The sequence below is a fragment of the Bubalus bubalis genome, chromosome 22 (assembly GCF_019923935.1).
Source record: "Bubalus bubalis isolate 160015118507 breed Murrah chromosome 22, NDDB_SH_1, whole genome shotgun sequence".
In the NCBI taxonomy this organism is placed as follows: domain Eukaryota; kingdom Metazoa; phylum Chordata; class Mammalia; order Artiodactyla; family Bovidae; genus Bubalus; species Bubalus bubalis.
The window spans coordinates 1,462,346-1,480,856 of NC_059178.1; the positions used below are offsets into that span (position 1 = coordinate 1,462,346).

General features: G+C 51.5%; 1 protein-coding gene across 2 annotated transcripts in view; it reads right to left on the reverse strand.

Moving 5' to 3' along the window:
- The window catches only part of TNFRSF11A (TNF receptor superfamily member 11a), a 62,972-nt gene that overhangs the window by 36,652 nt on the left and 7,809 nt on the right, over positions 1 to 18,511 (reverse strand). The gene's annotated exons all lie outside the window — the stretch shown is intronic.

Below are 18,511 nucleotides of genomic sequence, written 5' to 3' on the forward strand. Positions count from 1 at the left end.
GACCAACCACGTACAGAAGTGGCCCCACTTCTGTGTCATCCACTGTGTGGTCAGTCCACTTTGGTCATAAAAACTGGAGAAGTACAGAGTGGGGTCCCTTCATACGTGTACTAGACTCTTTGCAACCCTATGGACTGCATTCCACCAGGCTTCTCTGTCCCTGGGATTCTCCAGGCAAGAACACTAGAGTGGGTTACCATGCCCTCCTCCAGGGGATCTTCCTGACCCAGGGATCAAACCTGCGTCTCTCTGCTGAGTTTTACAGGCACATTCTTTACCTCTGAGCCATCTGGGAAGCCTGTGTGTTATACCAAGGGAAATGTGATCTGACAAGTTATTTATGATTTTAGAAAGATGCTTAATACTGCTTGACTTTAAAAAAATTTTAACATGCAGAGAATTTTAAAAAGTGGGACAGCAAGGGGTTATAGGGAGCCTGTGACCTGGAGCCCGGAGCACCGCGGGCCGCCGGCTCGGGGGATGTCCATGAGCCGCTTCAGCTTTTCGAACTTCGGTCTTTCTGCATGATTCTAACACCAATAATAATTTCCACATTTGCTCACCTAAGCAAAGCAAAACAAAAGCCAAGTACCCTGCATTCACTCAGATTCTTATCAGTTTGCCGCAGTAAAGCTCGTTCCCTTATCAGCTGTCTCTGTTAGAGAAAAACAACACACACCCCTGTTGACAAGCAGGTGGTCGAGTTAGACCCAAGGGAGACGCGGAAGCCCGGGGTCAGCGGCACACACGGCGCGTGCACACACCGAGGGGCAGGGCCTTGCTGGGCCGGGGGTCCGCAGTCACCACCTTGCTCTCAAGGGGCTTTGGCTCTCCAGGGTGGGCTGCAAGGGGGGCAGCGGGCCCTCCCTGCGCGCTGTGAGTGAGCACCGGCTCACAGGGCAGAGATCAGCCGGGGCTCCTGGCGGCTCAGCGGTGAAGAACCTCCTCCCAACGCCGGGGACACAGGTTCGATCCCCCCACATGCCGCGGAGCAGCTGAACCCGCGAACCAGAGCGACTGAGCCTGCGCTTTAGAGCCGGGAACCGCGACTCCCGAAGCCGCACGCGGAGCCTGCGCTCTGCAAGAGAAGCCCGTGAACCGCAATTGGGGCAGCCTCCACGGGCTGCGAGTAGAGAAAACCCCGTGCCGCAACGAAGACCCAGCACAGCCAAAAATACATTTAAAACCGGAAAAGAGGGACTTCCCTGGTGGTCCGGTGGTGAAAACTCGGCGTCCAAAGCAGGGGGCCCGGGTTCAATTCCCGGTCAGGAAACAAAGATCTCACACGCCATGAGACATGGCCAAAAAGTAAAAATTAAGAACAGAGTAAGTAGGGCGTGCAGGACGCAACCAGTAAGGGCCTCCCTGACCTCCCCCAGGCCAGGCAAAGAGCTTCCGGGAGTCTGCGGCCAGGGACAGTTCCTCTGAGGTCAACGAGAGCGTCAAACGTGTTTCCGGAGCCAGGGTGCCGGGAAGGCTGTATCTGGACTTGGTTCCAAGGCCGTCTGACACTCTCCGTGGACCTGGGTAACGGGACCCACGTTCCCCAAGCATCCACCACGAGACAGGCTCGCAGGATCAGGGCAGTGAGTCCCGTGCTGCTGCTGCTAAGTCGCTTCAGTCGTGTCTGACTCTGTGCGACCCCATAGACGGCAGCCCACCAGGCTCCCCCGTCCCTGGGATTCTCCAGGCAAGAACACTGGAGTGGGTTGCCATTTCCTTCTCCAATGCGTGAAAGTGAAAAGTGAAAGTGAAGTCGCCTCAGTCGTATCCGACTCTGTGCGACCCCATGGACTGCAGCCCACCAGGCTCCTCTGTCCATGGGATTTTCCAGGCAAGAGTACTGGAGTGGGGTGCCATTGCCTTCTCCAGTGAGCCCCGTGGACACTGGTAAATATGACCTAACAGAAACTGGCCCGCCTCTGTTCTCTGGGGTCTTTTCCTGTTTTTATAGGAGCCCGTGTCTCTGTGTCTGCAGAGCAGCGTGTGCGCAGAGGAGAGACGCACAGAGGCAAACGGTGAAACCGGATGCAGTCAATGCTAATTCTGTTTCACAGAAAGGCTCTGTTTAAGCCTGATGGTGTGCGAGCGCTCCTGCGACGGTGATGACAAAGCAAACCAGAGAAATGTGCGTTGGACTGTGTTTCAGATGATCAAGGCCGATTGCTTCTAACCGGTAAGAAAACTGCAAGTCTCTGTAAGATAGGCGCAGGCTTTGTCTGGGTCACATAGGCAGGTTCTTTTTAGGGGAATTTGCTGAAAGGGCTCCTCCTGAAGCAGCAGCCAGAGCTCTGTCAGGTGCCCCTGTGGGCTGGGAGCTGGGCTCCAAACCCTGGCATCTGGTAGGCATCAGCCACCTGAATATGCGGACAGTCTGTTCACACGTTCAGGCGCATGGCTCTGATTCATTCCGCCCATCCTCCCTCTAGCCCAGGAGTGTAAGCCTGGCAAAAACAGGGAAGCTGTGATTCCAGAGGTGACCAGATGTCCTAACTCTTAAACAGATTTTCACAGATTATTCCTTAATATTCATCTCTGTCTCCTAAGCTAATTGTGACTTTACACCTGGACATGTCTTCTTTTTAAAGTACTGAGAGATAATTCACATACTATGAAATTTCTCCTTTCAAAGGTTATGATTCAGTGGGCTTTTTTTTTTTTTTTTTTTTTTGTACATTCAAAAAGGTATGCACCCAGCACTGCTGTCTAATTCCAGAACCTCTTCGTCACTGCAGAACTGACATGTCTGTTTCACACCGCTATAGGGTTACCAATCTTTCAGGTTACATCAGTAATTCTGCTACTGGGAAAACTGACTGTGGTGAGGCAGACAATTCTGGTATTAATCTAATTTAAGGTAGAACTTAGACTGATCCCTATTTCATTCCTGAGTTACATTAGACACTTGGCAGTACACCTTCAAACTTTCAAAATAACAATCAACATACAACTTATAAGGCAACATACGTACATAGATATGGTTAATGAAATATGTGTGTGTGTGAGTCTCTCTGTCATGTCTGAGTCTTTACAACCCCAAGGACTGTAGTTCGCCAGGCTCTTCTGTCCATGAGATTCTCCAGGCAAGAATACTGGAGTGGGTAGCCTATCCCTTCTCCAGGGGATCTTCCCGACCCAGGGATCGAACCAAGTCTCCCGCATTGCAGGCAGATTCTTTACCATCTGAGCCACCAGGGAAGCCCCAAGGAAATGTGCTTTGAAGGTAAATAAAAAGAATCTGGAAAACTCTTGAGGAGGCCCGCACCTTCTGGAGAAGACTAGATATACTTTGTCGTTGTTGTTTTTCCCTCCCTTGTTCTTTTTTCCCTCCCTTGAGAGTGGAGGTGATGGAATTCCAGCTGAGCTATTTCATATCCAAAAAGATGATACTGTGAAAGTGCTGCACTCAATATGCCAGCAAATTTGGAAAACTCAGCAGTGGCCACAGGACTGGAAAAGGTCAGTTTTCATTCTGATCCCAAAGAAAGGCAATGCCAAACAATGCTCAAACTACCGCACAATTACACTCATCTCACTAGCAAAGTAAATCTCAAAATTCTCCAAGCCAGGCTTCAACAGTACGTGAACCGTGAACTTCCAGATGTTCAAGCTGGATTTAGGAAAGGCCGAGGAACTAGAAATCAAATTGCCAACATCTGTTGGATCATCAAAAAAGCAAGAGAGTTCCAGAAAAACATCTACTTCTGCTTTATTGACTATGCCAAAGCCTTTGACTGTGTGGATCACAACAAACTGTGGAAAATTCTTCAAGACATGGGAATATCAGACCACCTGACCTGCCTCCTGAGAAATCTGTAGCAGGTCCAGTTAGAACTGGACATGGAACAACAGACTGGTTCCAAATAGGAAAAGGAGCTATGTCAACACTGCTTATTTAACTTCTATGCAGAGTACCTCATGAGAAACGCTGGGCTGGATGAAGAACAAGCTGGAATCAAGATTGCCGGGAGAAATATCAATCACCTCAGATACGTAGATGGCAGCACACTATGGCAGAAAGTGAAGAGGAAGTAAAGAGCCTCTTGATGAAAGTGAAAGAGGGGAGTGAAAAACTTGGCTTAAAGCTCAACATTCAGAAAACTAAGAGCATGGCTCTGGTCCCATCACTTCATGGCAAATAGGTGGGGAAACAATGGAAACAGTGATAGACTTTATTTTCTTGGGCTCCAAAAGCACTGCATATAGTAACTGCAGCCATGAAATTAAAAGACACTTGCTCCTTGAAAGAAAAGCTATGACCAACCTAGACAGCATATTAAAAAGCAGAAACATTACTTTGCCAACAAAGGTCCACCTAGTCAAAGCTATGGTTTTTCCAGTGGTCATGTATGGATGTGAGAGGTGGACCATAAAGAAAGCTGAGAGCCGAAGAATTGATGCTTTTGAACTGTGGTGTTGGAGAAGACTCTTGAGAGTCCCTTGGACTGCAAGGAGATCCAACCAGTCCATCCTAAAGGAAATCAGTCCTGAATATTCATTGGAAGGACTGATGCTGAGGCTGAAGCACCAATACTTTGGCCACCTGATATGAAGAACTGACTCACTGGAAAAGACCCTGATGTGGGGAAAGATTGAAGGCAGGAGGAGAAGGGGATGACAGAGGATGAGATGGTTGGGTTTGAGTAAGCTCCAGGAGTTGGAGATGGACAGGGAGGCCTGGGGTGCTGCCGTCCACGGGGACGCACTGAGTCGGACACGACTGAGCCACTGGACTGACTTAACCCTTGTTCTTTGCTCTTTGCCTCCAAGAAGCTCTGTTTCTTTTCCTCCACTTGCAGCTCTAGGATGGGCCTTCTTAGTAGAGGATTTGTGCATCCCTGGGGCTCACAGAGCACGTAAAACTCGCTTTTTTGTGCTGGTCTCACTCTGATCCCACGCTCCATGTCCAGGATCCCACGGCTCTCCCTCTGCCCTGCAGTCCCTGCGTTTCTAACTAGTGGGAAATCTAGACCTTGGACGCCCTGGGCTGTCACTCTGGCTGACCCCCTGGGGACCTGTCCCTTGATGCTGCAGGCCAGGCCAGCTCTGCCTCTGGCCTCCCTGCTCCCACGTCCCCAAACCCCACCTTCTTAGGCTTGGTTTCCGGCGAGCCAGAGCTGGATCTTTTGGATACCAGCCTCTGTCCAGATGGCCCACATCCACAGAAGGGCATTTCTGGTGTGAATGAGTGGATGCCCCCAGCTCCTCCCAGTCCAACCCTCCTTTTTCCTTTGGGTTGTAGTTCTGACATCCCTCATTTCACCAGCGCTGGGAGAGCCCTCAGGCCTCTCAAGCTCTTGGTCCTCTGGCCCTTTCCTCCCGCTGCTCAGAATGTGGGCCTGACTCGGTCCTCTGATGCTGAAGCTCCAGTACTTTGGCCACCTGATCAAAGAGTGGACTCAGTAGAAAAGAGCCTGATGCTGGGAAAGAATGAAGGCAGAAGGAAAAGGGAGTAGCAAGGGATGACATGGTTAGATAGCATCGCCAACTCAATGGACATGAGTTTGAGCCAGCTCGGGGAGACAGGGAAGGACGGGGAGCCTGGCGTGCTGCCGTCCACGGGGTTGCAGAGAGAGGGACACAGCGACTGGAAAACAATCTTCCCCTGAAGCCAAAGATGGCGGGTCTTATCACGGGTAACAGTCCTCGTAAGGCAGGAATTAGATGAAAATATGTTCCTACTTAAGTATTTCAGAAGCAATCTCCCAGGGAATGGGGTGGGTGGCGGGGAGCAGCGGGAGCCGGGATTCAGCATAAGGCGGCAGATTTTCAGTAAATGGGGTGATTTTCTCAACCACCTCCAGTCTCGTCTCTTTGCCCAAGACAGAGCAACAGACGGCCTTTGGTAACCGATTTGAGAGGTATAGATTCTAGTTATCTACATTTTTGTCTCGTTTGCCTTCAGGATTGACTTGTTTCCCTCTAAAACAACAGGGCTTTTGACCCCTCCTTGTTTTCATTAAACAAATAAAGAAGAACGACTTCTCAACTATTTATGGAATAAAGGATATGGTCACATAAATTCAATGTTAGGTCTGCTGCAGCGCTTGTGTTTTGGGGAATAGGCTTTGATTCAGGGTACTTAGAAGTCTTGTAAGAACCATGCATGTGCTGACAGGGCCCTACTACAGGTCTTAATCAGTAAACTACAAAAGTAACATCTGGCCCGCAGAGTTTACATCGACTAACTTCTGCTTTCTAACAGACAGCTCCTGAGTATAGAAGGATCCCTAGAGTCTGTTTCTAGCAAATATCTTTTACGTTTCCCCCTTTCTTCTCCCCTGCCCATATACATTCCTTGGATAGTCTTAAAAAAAAGAAGTTAAAATTAAAATAAAAAAAGAAGTTAAGACAATACATCTAACGTTATTGGCCATCTGCTACCTCACTTTCTTTTGTGGTTTGTGTCATGTCGATATTTGTTTCAGGGCGTACAAGCTGCTATTTAATTTTAATGGCTGACAGACTCTTCTGGAATAAGCATGTCTACAGTCTATGCAAGGCTTTGGGAGATAATAAATTGTAAATCAAAATTGTCTTTATAAAGCTCCGTGGATTTATTGGATTTGTTTCCCAATGTAATGCCATGTTAGGTCTAATCCTGAAAAACTCCAAGCTGAAGAAACAAAACATTTCTCTGAGCAGAGTGGCAGAGATTGGAGGATCTGTATTTGGAATCCTGCAGGGAAGAGTGACTTAAATATTTATTTTTCATGCAGTTAAATCAACCCAATTGTACCGAAAGGCATTATGAATCCTAAAATTACTTTTCTGCTCTACCGAAAATTCATGCTGACATGTAACAAAACAGAAAGAAGCTTGGCTCCTTCTTTCAAATCAAGAAGAAAATAACTCAACCCAGAAGAACAAATGAGGGATTTTCCATAGATTTTATTTTATAAAATATCATCCATGACTGTATTTGAGAATCTGGCTGTAAATTAAGTAAAGATTGTATCACATTTCTGATTGTTACAGTCGAACTGAAAGAGGTGGTTTTTCTTAAGAGAGGAACTACTGAATGTGAAAACGACACTCGATAGACTTACAGCCCTCGAAAAAAAATATCCTTAAAGAAAGTCAAATTGAAAGTGCTCTCACCCGGAAATCAACTACCAGAGAGCCCTGTTCCCCAGAACATCAAGAAAATGGCTTTACTATGAGGATTTCACGCCAGGAGATTTGTTTTCTCTGAAGCCTTTCGGAGAGAAGCTTTTCATTCTTAGAAACAAATAAACAACAAATACAGAAAAGGACTGAGTCACAGGCCTGCGAACAGAGGCCTGCGTTCCTCCTCGTCCATTTCTCTGCTCAGCTGGCTGGGGAGCCAGGCCATAGACAAGGTCTAGGTTTTCCCCTCTAAACTCTTCAGTTAGTGAGTCCAAACACAGACCCGTGAAACTGAGATGTTCTGGGGGACCTGTTAAGTTTGGTCCCTTTCTTATCTCCTTTTCTCGAGAAGCTTCCAGCCCCTTCTCTATTTTATCCAGCTTTATAGTCTCGAATATGGCACAGTCGTATGTCTGTTACTGGAAAGAAAGCATCCACCATCAGACTTCTTGGTTAACAGTTCAGACCTGGAAGTGGATGTCACAGAGGAGTCATTTTAAGCTTGCAAATCAGATAAGGCAGGTTTCCATAGAAAATAGAAAAATGAAACACTAACTGAAGTCAAGTCTGAGGAGCCAGAATGTAAGGACTTAGCAGAGCAGAGGCTGGGGCTGGGCGAGCCCCTGGAGAAGGAAGGGTGGTGGTACCAGTGTGCCGGTGAAGACAGAGGGGACGCCTGGCCAGGTGGCTCCGCCGGTCAGGAAGGGCGGGGCGGGCTTCCCGTTAGGGCTCTTCCATCCAGGGCAGCTCCCCGAACCGAACTTCCAGGTCGGTCCGACATTTAAAACTGTCTGCTTTTCTACAACCTGAGGACAAGGTGGGGATAAGTCACTTCTGAGTCTCTGTCTCTTCGCCTATAAAATGGGGCGAATCATTGTACCCCTCCTACCGCAGTGAGGACGCGACGGGGCAATTTGTGCAAATGATGTAGCGATGTGGTGGTTTAGTTGCTCAGTCGTGTCCGACTCTTTGCGACCCCACGGACTGTATCCCGCCAGGCTCCTCTGTCCCTGGGACTTCCCCAGGCCAGAATGCTGGAGTGGGTGGCCATTTCCTTCTGCAGGGGATCTTCCTGACCCAGGGATCGAACTCAAGTCTCCTATGTTGCAGGCAGATTCTTTACCTACTGAGTCACCGGGGAAGCCTGGCAAGGCAGCAATGGCAAGTGAAAACGAAGCCTGTGCTTCCTCCCGCTGAGGCCAAGTCGCTGGGGGACTGAGGTGGGGCAGTGACTGTCAGTGATGTGCACCCTAGCTGGTGGCCGCTGGCAGCGGGGTTAACTGCGCCCCTGGGCTGAATCGGCAAGCCGGGTTCCTTCTATCAGAACGTCCCCTGATGGGGGAACGGAGGGGAAGGCATGTTGGCAGAAACAGGAAAGAGGGTGCAGAAGAGCAGGGATTCGCAGGAACATCCCGAAGCCCTGCCAGCTTCTGGACGCACCTTCCCCGTTTAGTTTTAACCTGGCTGTACCTGGAGAATCCCAGGGACGGGGGAGCCTGGTGGGCTGCCATCTATGGGGCCGCACAGAGTCGGACACGACTGAAGTGACTTAGCAGCAGCAGTGATCACACAAGCTGACATCAGAGTGTTTCTGGTGACTGGAAAACGTGGTTTGTTTTTTTTGGCCTCTCTGCAAGATGTGCAGGATCTTAGTTCCCTCACTAGGACTCGAACTTGTGCCCCCTGCAGTGGGAGGTGCAGAGCCCTAACCACTGGACAGCCAGGGGATTCCCAGAAAAAACATGTTTTTAATCGAAAAGGTTTATTTTTTTTAAAGCCTGTTTGGCTTCACATAAAGCAGTGCTTTCTCGTGGGACTGAGATCGTGGCAGGTGGCCAGAGTCACTGCGGTGGTTTCTGTCTGGGGCTTCAGTCGGTGATGGCGGCCGAAGCTGGGTGTGGGGTGAGCTGACTCCATGCTTCTGCTGAGAAAGGGGCTGGGAGATCCTGCCAGGGATCGCTGTCAACAGGGTCAGAATCGAGGGATATCCAAACGCCCTGCTAGATGTTTCCACTTTAAAAAACTCAACAGACAGCACTTCAAGCTCACGGTTTACAGAGGAAAACTCACACTTTTTATTTGCACAAACCCAAGCTTCACATTTCATACTTCAGAACATTACACAGGCACCTGTGAAGATGATATGTTACTGATGAAAGAGACGAAGAAAATAAACAGGCAGCCTTTGGGGATCTCCTGTGCACCCCAACGCTTTGGCCACCTGATGTGAAGAGCTGACTCATTTGAAAAGACCCTGATGCTGGGAAAGATTGAAGGAGGGAGGAGAAGGGGACGACAGAGGATGAGATGGTTGGATGGCATCACCAACTCGATGGATGTGAGTTTCAGTAAACTCAGGGAGTTGGTGATGGACAGGGAAGCCTTGCGTACTGCAGTCCATGGGGTCGCAGAGTCGGACACGACTGAGCGACTGAACTGAACCACGCACCCCAACAGATCACCCTAAGCACTCCCTGGGAGACCACTGAACTGTGTGAAGACCCCACATTATACAAGCCAGGTGCATGGTCTAAGTCATGATGCAATACAGAGAATCAGAGGATCTAAACAGAAAGCTCCCTGACATCTAGAATACTCCAGTTCCCTTTGTTGTTGTCGTTTAGTGGCTAAGTGGTATCCGACTCTTTGACACCCCGTGCCCGCCAGGCCTCCTCTGTCCAGGGGATTTCCCAGGCAAGAAGACTGGAGTGGGTAGTCACTCCCTTCTCCAGGGGATATTCCCAGCTTGGGGACCGAGCCCACGTCTCCTGCATCGGCAGGTGGATTCTTTACCGAAGAGTCGCCAGGGAAGCCACAATTGCATTTACAGAAACATATTTTACATGCGACTCTTGAAAAAAAAAATTCTCGACTCTTGAAAAAAATTCTGCTGCTAAAATTGAGGCTCAACTATTCTCTGATTGGTACAACGTGAAAAGATGTGTCTAGTTTGAGAAGAATGTGAAGAAAAGGATGACATCGTGACTACTATTGATAATGTATCAATAACTGAGCTGCTACTGAGGGATTTAGGACATTCTAAACTGCGTTTTATGAATGTGTTTCCAGTGGTAAAGAGTATTCAAAACTCCAGCTCGAAGGCACTCATCACAGATGGTCAACTACTAGCCTCACTGAAAACCACTAACAGGAATCCACCCCCTCCCCTTACACAGACCACTCCCCATGCAGGGGATGGGAGCTGACCTCCTCACTTGCAGACACCAGAGTAAGGCCAGTCACTTCTCTGCCTGAGTCATCCGCCTTACCTTGTAAAGTGACTTTTCATGTGGTATGACAGAAGGGGAATTTCAGCTTGGTCTAGGGTTTAATGCCAGAAAGCACCCATCTCTTAAAAAGCTCTGCGGTCATCACACCTTCAAGAACACCTTTCCTGAGCTCTCACGTGCCCGTGCAAGGGACAGGCTTGTGTAGGACAAGGCCGTGGGCCCATCCCACCGTCTCAAAGTGTGCAGCGCCGGACCCCACAGGCACTGAGGAGAGAGAACTAGCAGGTGGGGACCCCACAATGGCGCAGGGCCTGGTCTGCCGAAGATCAGGTTCCAGGAAGTGCCTGGACGCAGCCCTCACTGGTCACAGGAACAGGAAGGGGAGGGCACCCGGCCTGGGATACAGGGGAAGAGATCTTAGCAGGAGGACCCCAAAGCTGGGGGGCAGGGGTGAGGGGCAGAGGAGCCAAGGATGCTTGGCAGAAGGAGGAGAGGAGGGAGACCCCGAGGGGTGCGGGCCCCAGGGCTGGGGGCCAGGGAGTGGACCAGGAGGACGTAGCAGCTGGGGAAGAAAGGGGGGCCTTTTAGCAGCACCCTGGGGCTTCCCTGGTGGCTCAGATGGTAAAGAGCCCGCCTGCCAGTGCAAAAGATGAGGGTTTGATCCCTGGGTCGGGAAGATCCCCTGGAGGAGGAAGAGGCCACCCACTCCAGTATTCTGGCCTGAAGAATCCCATGGACAGAGGAGCCTGGCAGGCTGCCATCCATGGGGTCGCAGAGTCAGACACGACTGAGAGACTCACACTTTCCCACACTTGGAGCACAATGCAGAGAGTGGTGGCGTGAGAAAGGCCGATAAGAAGGCGTACGCTCCTTCTGACGATACACAGTGTCTGATGGGGGGATGACCAGCGTCTCAGTGACGGGATGGCCAGGCCAAGAGGAGGTGTGAGCGCACGAGGCAGGGAGTCTCAGTCGTGGAGGAGGGTGAAGAAAGAGGCTCTTTTTAGGGAGGGGATAAAGGGCTGTCTCCATCTGGAAACACTAAATTTGGCTCTTTCACGTCAGCCCTTTGAAAAGTAAAAATTTTATGTATATATTTAAAAATGCACGTATATATATACATAACATAATTTGCCATTTGAACCATTTCTTAGTGTATACAGTTAGTGGCGATAATTAGACTCATGATGTTGTACAACCATCACTACGGTCTCAGCAGAACATTCTTGTCACCCCAAACAGAAACTCTCTTAGGCACTACACAGTAACTCCTCCTTCTCACTGCTGTCTGGGAGCCCTGGAGTTAAAGAACACTGCCGTATTTCCTCCAGCCCCTGGCAACCTCTTTCTGCCTCCTGTCTCTGTGAACTTGACTTGCTAGGCGCCCCGCGTAAGTGGGATCATACAGGATTTGTCTCTGTGTCTGGCTTATTTCACTTGGCATGGTCTTCAAGGTTCATCCGTGTTGTAGCCTTATGTGGGAGCTTCGTTCCTTTTGATGGCAGAATGATGCCCCATTGTATGAATGAGTCAGTTTGCTTAGCTGTCCGTCTGTGGGTGGGTGTGTGGGTTGCTTCCACCATCTCCCCGTTGTGAACGGGGCTGCTGTGAGCGGCAGTGAATACCGGCACACAAGAATCTGCTGAGGTTCCTGCTTTCAGTTCTCTGGAGTCCACACCTGAGTCACACAGTCATTCTGTGTTCAGCTCTTAGAGGAGCCACCAGACATTCCCCCCATAGTTGCTGCACTATCTTAATCCATTCCCACCAGAAACGTACCAGCTGGTAAAGAATCTGCCTGCAGTGCAGGAGACAGAGGTTCAATGCCTGGGTAGGGAAGATCCCTGGAGAAGGGAGTGGCAACCCACTCCAGTATTCTTGCCTGGAGAACTACTTGAACTGAGGAGCCTGGAGGGCTACAGTCCACAGGGTCAAAAAAGAAACGGACACGACTGAGTGACTGACACTCTCACCAGAAACGCACGAGGCTTCCAGCTTCTCCGTGTCTTTGCCAACACTTGTTATTTTTCATTTCTTTTGGTAAGTGGTCCCAGCGAGTGTGGTTTTTCATAATTAATTACTTGTGCACTGCAGCACTAGCTGTTAGCTGCAGCACGTGGGGTCTAGGTCACGGAGCAGGGGCCGGACCTGGAGCCCCTGCATTGGGAGCACCGAGCCTTAGCCACCGGCCGCTCAGTGTGCTTGTGACCTGCATTTCCCTAACGACTAACGATGCTGAGTATCTCTTTTATGCGCCTATCGGCCACTTTTAGAGAAATGTCTGCCTAAGTCCTTTATCCATTCTTATGGGGTGATTTCATTTTGCCCAGACTTGTGCAGAGGACTAGACTTAGCTGTCAACAGCACGGACTCATTATATAATATAGGACCAGAATGGCTGCCGGAGGGCTGTAGGACCCCTGGGTTCATTTGCACCATCTTGAAAGACATCCTTGATTTTCCTATTGAAGAAAAACGTTCCCAATCTAAACAGCATCACTGCATGGTTCTCCAGAAAACAATCAAGGAGGTTTAGCACTTAAGTAAGACGTGCTTGGCCAGTTTACAACCTAAAAGTGGGACACATTGCATTCATTTACTCCCCAAATGTTAATTGAACACATCCTATGTGCCAGAGGCAATTTTAAGTTTTGTGGACATGGTAGATATTAGCCAGAGAGAGTCCTTGCTTACAGTCCTTGGGAGAAGAATGACAGGAAGCAAACATGCAATGGAATCTGGCTGGAATGATCACGATGGAAAAATAAACCAGGATAAGGTGATGGAATTATGAGAGGAGCCTCACTGATAAGGTGACTTTTGAGTGGAGACCTGCATGAAGTGAGGGAACAAGTCAGGTTAACGGGAAGTCTAAATTCACACAACTGGTGACATAATTTATCCACATCATGAGTTAATATGTATCTGCAGCTTCAGGACTGTGAGATACAGACTGTAGGTTCCCAGTGGACATAACACTTTAAATAATAAGCACTCCGTGCTATTTTTATCATCAGGGAGGAAATAATTTGTCATAAGACTTTTTTAATTTTAAAGTTTAACTGAGATAAAATACTCATAACAAAATTTACTATCTTAACCATTTTGCTATGAGATTTTTTAAAAATAGATACTGCACACAGAAACAAAAATCTGACTCAGGTCAGATTTAATTGGAAAAAAAAAAAAAAAACCCCGTAAAAATGTAGAGTAATTGTGGCCTTTTAGAAGTCTTGGCATAGTCACCGTTTCGATCTGGCAAACAATACAGGCGACTTCGTGAGCTGTCTTAAAAGTTGGTTTTTATGGCCCCATCAGCATTTTTCCCCCCTGATCACCTTGATTCCAGATAAGCTCATTAAAAAAAATATCTTACTCAGACAAGAGCATATCAAAGGTCTATTGATTTCTGCTCATCTCTCTTTCTTACTCGGCTCACAATGCATGTATTATCTCTGCTCCTAGAAAACATATGGCCCAAGGGGAAATGAAGAAATAACCTTGCATTTCAAAACTTTAATTGCAAGCGTCTTTGTTTTCTGGGAGATGAGGGGTGAAGCAAGTCTGCAGCTGTGCGCTACCTGCCGCAGCGGGAACGTGTGTTCCCTAAACAGCGCGATTAGGGCGGGTGACTTGTCCTCACACCAACCCGCCCAGGCTCTGTGAATGCCCCCTTTATTCTCCCAATGTGGAGGGTTTTTTTTTTTTTTTTCTTTGCCATTCTTGAATTTTTTGTTTTAACTTTTATTCATTTGAGAGGAGAGCTCCTTTCTCGTCTTCCCTGCAGTAACCGTTACGGACCCCTGAGCTTCTCAGCGCGCGCTGCTCTGCTGGGTGCCCAGGGCCCTGCGCGGCTCTGCTCTGCTCTTCCGGGGAAGTGACGTGTCAGTCCTCAGTCACGTCTGACTCTTTGTGACCGCGTGGACTGCAGCCTCTGTCATGGGATTCTCCAGGAAGGAACACTGGAGTGGTAGCCATTCCCTTCTCCAGGGGATCTTCCTGAACCAGAGGTTGAACCTGGGTTTCCCACATTGCAGGCGGATTCTTTACCAGCTGAGCCACCAGGGAAGCCCATGGTGGGAGTGCACCCAGCTAATAAGGCCTTTAGACCCCAAAGGGGCCAGGGAAGGGGCTAGACTGCCCTGGCCTGCTTCCTTTTCAAAAAACAATTCCTGTTCTACCTTTTTTTTTTGATGTTCAGTTCAGTTCAGTTCAGCCGCTCAGTCGTGTCCAACTCTTTGCGACTCCATGAATCGCAGCACGCCAGGCCTCCCTGTCCATCACCAACTCCCGGAGTTCACCCAGACTCACGTCCATCGAGTCAGTGATGCCATCCAGCCATCTCATCCTCTGTCGTCCCCTTCTCCTCCTGCCCCCAATCCCTGCCAGCATCAGAGTCTTTTCCAATGAGTCAACTCTTCACATGAGGTGGCCAAAGTACTGGAGTTTCAGCTTTAGCATCATTCCTTCCAAAGAAATCCCAGGGCTGATCTTCAGAATAGAGTGGTTGGATCTCCTTGCAGTCCAAGGGACTCTCAAGAGTCTTCTCCAACACCACAGTTCAAAAGCATCAGTTCATTGGCGCTCAGCCTTTTTTGATGTGGACCGATTTTAAAGTGTTTTTTGAACTTGTTACAATGTGGCCTCTGCCTTCCGTTTTGGGTTTTCGGCCACAGGGTGCGGAATCTTAGCCCCCTGACCAGGAGTCAGCCTGCACCCCCTGCACAGGGAGGTGACATCCCCACTGCGCCCGGGAAGCCCCAGGCCTGCTGCTTAAGTGTGCACAGTGTGACCTGGAAAATGAATGCAAAGGCGCCGCTCGTGGGTGGTTCTGGGGTGGGGTCTGCAGTCCTAACAGGCTCTCGGGCGATGCCAGCGCTGCTGCGTGCCGAGCGCCAGGTCAGAGATGGGTCAGACCGAGATGAAGGCCCCTCAGGGCTCCCCATGCCCCACACCTGCCCCGGCCCGCCCCCATCCACTTCTGCCATCTCGCCAGCGGCCCTGCCCAGGACCGAGGCCGGAAGCGCACCGCGCGGCCCCTCGCCCTGTCCCTTCCAGCCTTGCGGTCCTGCTCAACCCTCAGCCCGGGTCAGCAAGGCCGATCAGTTAACTCCCCACTCGGGCCACTGTCATTTAAGCGAAGGTCTCACACCTGGACTGCTCAGCCCCTGTGCTAGAAGGTCTCAGCCACCCGGACTGTCTCCTCTCGCAATCCCGCTGAGGATCACCGGCGGTTTTTTTTTTTTAAACTTTCTCTTTTGTAGTGAGGTTCAGCCGATAACCAAACAATGGTGTGACAGGCTGGGGTGAACAGTGAACTCAGCCATACATGTACAAGCATCCCACGCACCCATTCTCCCCCAGATCTAAGGTGGGTTTCTGTGTTCCTCCTCTTCCCAGTCGACCGCACGCTCCCCACCTCCCCCACTTGCCTGCCCCCCACGTCACTTTCGGGGTCACCCCCTGCTCAGGACCTTCAGTGAGCGCACTGGCTGTCTTTGCGACCCCCGGGCCTCGGACCCCCCCCCCATGTCACTCTGGCGAGCCCGCCCACCCCTGGGTCAACCCTAACCCCCAGCTTCGCTGCGCCCTCCCCGCCCCGGCCGGGCCATCCATCGCCAGCTGTACCCTCCCTGCCAAGCACACAGCCCGCCTCTCCTGGGGAGCCTGTCCAGGGCCACTGAGCCACGAGGCCCTAACCTCCCACGCATCTCACAGCCTCCGGGGGCGGCCTCGTGGGGTCACATCCTAGGACTTCGGCTCGATTCCAGGTTCAAGGAAGGATGAAGCCTGCGCCGGGTGCTGAGCCGGTGCCCACAGGACCCCGGGCCCTGGGGAGCCGCCGAGGGGAGACCCTCCCCGTCTCGGCGGCTGGGAGGGGAGCACCACGGCCCCCTCTCTGGTACAGTCACTGCCATGCTCGACAGCCTTCATCTGCCTCGCTTTTCAAGACTTAAAGCCCACATCCAGGGCCATTCCTGGACTTGGCTGAACTCGTCCCTCTTCCTTTCTTTCCTGAACACAGTTGAGCTCCACATTCTCTTGTCTCAGCCACAAGTGAGCTACACTTAAAAAAAAAACACCCACGAACTCAACCACCCAGGATACTCAATACCTCTGAGCGCTGCACGGTGCCAGGTACGGGAATCTGACTCGCCTATACTGTTCAGAGACGAGCGCTTCTCAGCCCTCACTGCGCAAGCGAGCCACCTGAACCTCTCATAAAGATGCGGGTTTTCTAACAAGTCCCAGGTGATGCCGACACTGCTGGTCTTGGAGGAGCAAGGTCAGAGACGGCCTCAAGGCCCGAGAGCCAAAGGAAGGGCCCGAGAGCACTTCCGGGCTCTGCACCTTCATCTCCATCCTTACGAGGGACCCTGAGCCCCGCCCCGCCCACCACCGCGCAGATGCCGCGCGGCGGGAGGGGGCGAGAGGGCAGAGCAGGTCCTCACTGAACGTCTCCCGCTGGCCGGGCACCGCGCTCGAGGCTCTCCCTTCCTTATCTTCCCTAGCTCCCTTCTTCCTTACCAAGAGACAAGGTGGCCCACTCAGACCATGCGTGATAAGCAGAGTGGCACAGTGCCAGGCATGCAGCAAATGCTCAAATTCTCAGTAAATTATGAATAATATTTCCTGAAGGACTGATTGTGATCTTACAACTTCCCCTTACAGAAAACTGTAATGGTTTCCTACGAGTTCTGAATCAGATTCACGCTCCCCAGCACGGGCTCAAAAGGGCTCCACCAATCGGGGGCAGAGTCAGAGACACCCTGGGGCGAACGGGAGGCCAGACCAAGATCGGAAATCCCTTCCTGGGCTCGGATTCGCTCTCGAACGGGACGGAAGGCAGGCCCACCTGGCCCACATGCGGCTGCTCCCGCTGCCGTCGGGAGAGGGCCTCTCACACGGCGGCCCCCCGGGGACGCCCTGGACTCACCGTGCGGGCGCAGAGCAGCGGGCGCCCATCACCCCCGCATCCCTCGTCCCAAGGACCGCCCCACTTAGTTACAATGACGAGCTGCCCATTCTAGTAGGGCTTTGGCTGTTGTTCAGTCGCTCAGTTGTGTCCGACTCCTTGTGACCCCATGGCCTGCAGCGCGCCGGGCATCTCTGTCCCTCACGAGCTCCCAGAGTTTGCCTAAGTTCATGTCCATGGAGTCGGTGATGCCATCCCACCATCTGGTGCCTTGGTCATTTGTAACCAGACACATAAATAAGACCTCGGTGACCTGGGCACAGGGACCCCGACTGGAATAAGGAAAACCTAAGCTCCTCAGAAGGGGTCCCCCCCAGCCCCCCACACGGAGGACAGAGCCTGGGGGGCGGCAGAAGGGGATGAACACGCCCGGGACGTCCTGACAAACGCAGGGCAGGGCTGGAGCGCCTGGCCCAGCGGGGACAGGACAGCTTCTTCCCGGCACCCCAGGGCTGCCCGCAGTCAGAGATGCCCTCGCGTCGGGAAGTGGCAGCGGTGATTCAGTCTGTCACATTTCTTTTCCTCCTGAGTCAGGGAGCGACCCGAACATGGACCCTGAGCTGAGGCTGCCCAGGGTGCCTGCCTAAACCCAGCCTTAAAGTCACAGCCTTTCCCCTTCTGCTCGGTGACAGTCGACAACAGAGCGCCCTCCGCAGATGAACCTCCTTGAGCGGGTCCCACAGATGCAGACCGGCTGTGCTATTTCCCCAAGCCCTAAGGAGCCTGCTTCTCTCTCCGCACGCCCCAGGCCTGGAGCTCTCCCTGTCTGAGCCCTGCCTGTCACACAGCAACCGCAGACGCGGCTTCCCTGCGGGGTGAGGGCCGCACCCCGGGGCTGACGCCTGCCCTGGACGCGCCTTTCTCACGGGGCCCTGGGCGTGAGTCCTGCCTTCCCGGTGAGCTGGAGTGGGGATTAGACCTCTGCGAGCAGCACCTAGCACGTGCCAGGCACGCGGGAGGGCTTCGACAGGTGGCAGGTGCATTTAAGACAGTCATCAGGCAATACTCCTTTAGCTCTGAGCTCAAAATCGTTCCGTGGAATCTGACGTCTACAGCAGCAGGTCTCAAACTCCGGCGTGCCTCAGAATCCCCTGCGGAGGGGATGACACCGTTGGAGGGTCCCACCCGCAGGGTGTCTGATGTCGGGGCCTGGGGACGTGCATTCCTCAGTTTCCAGGGTCCAGGCCGCCCCCAC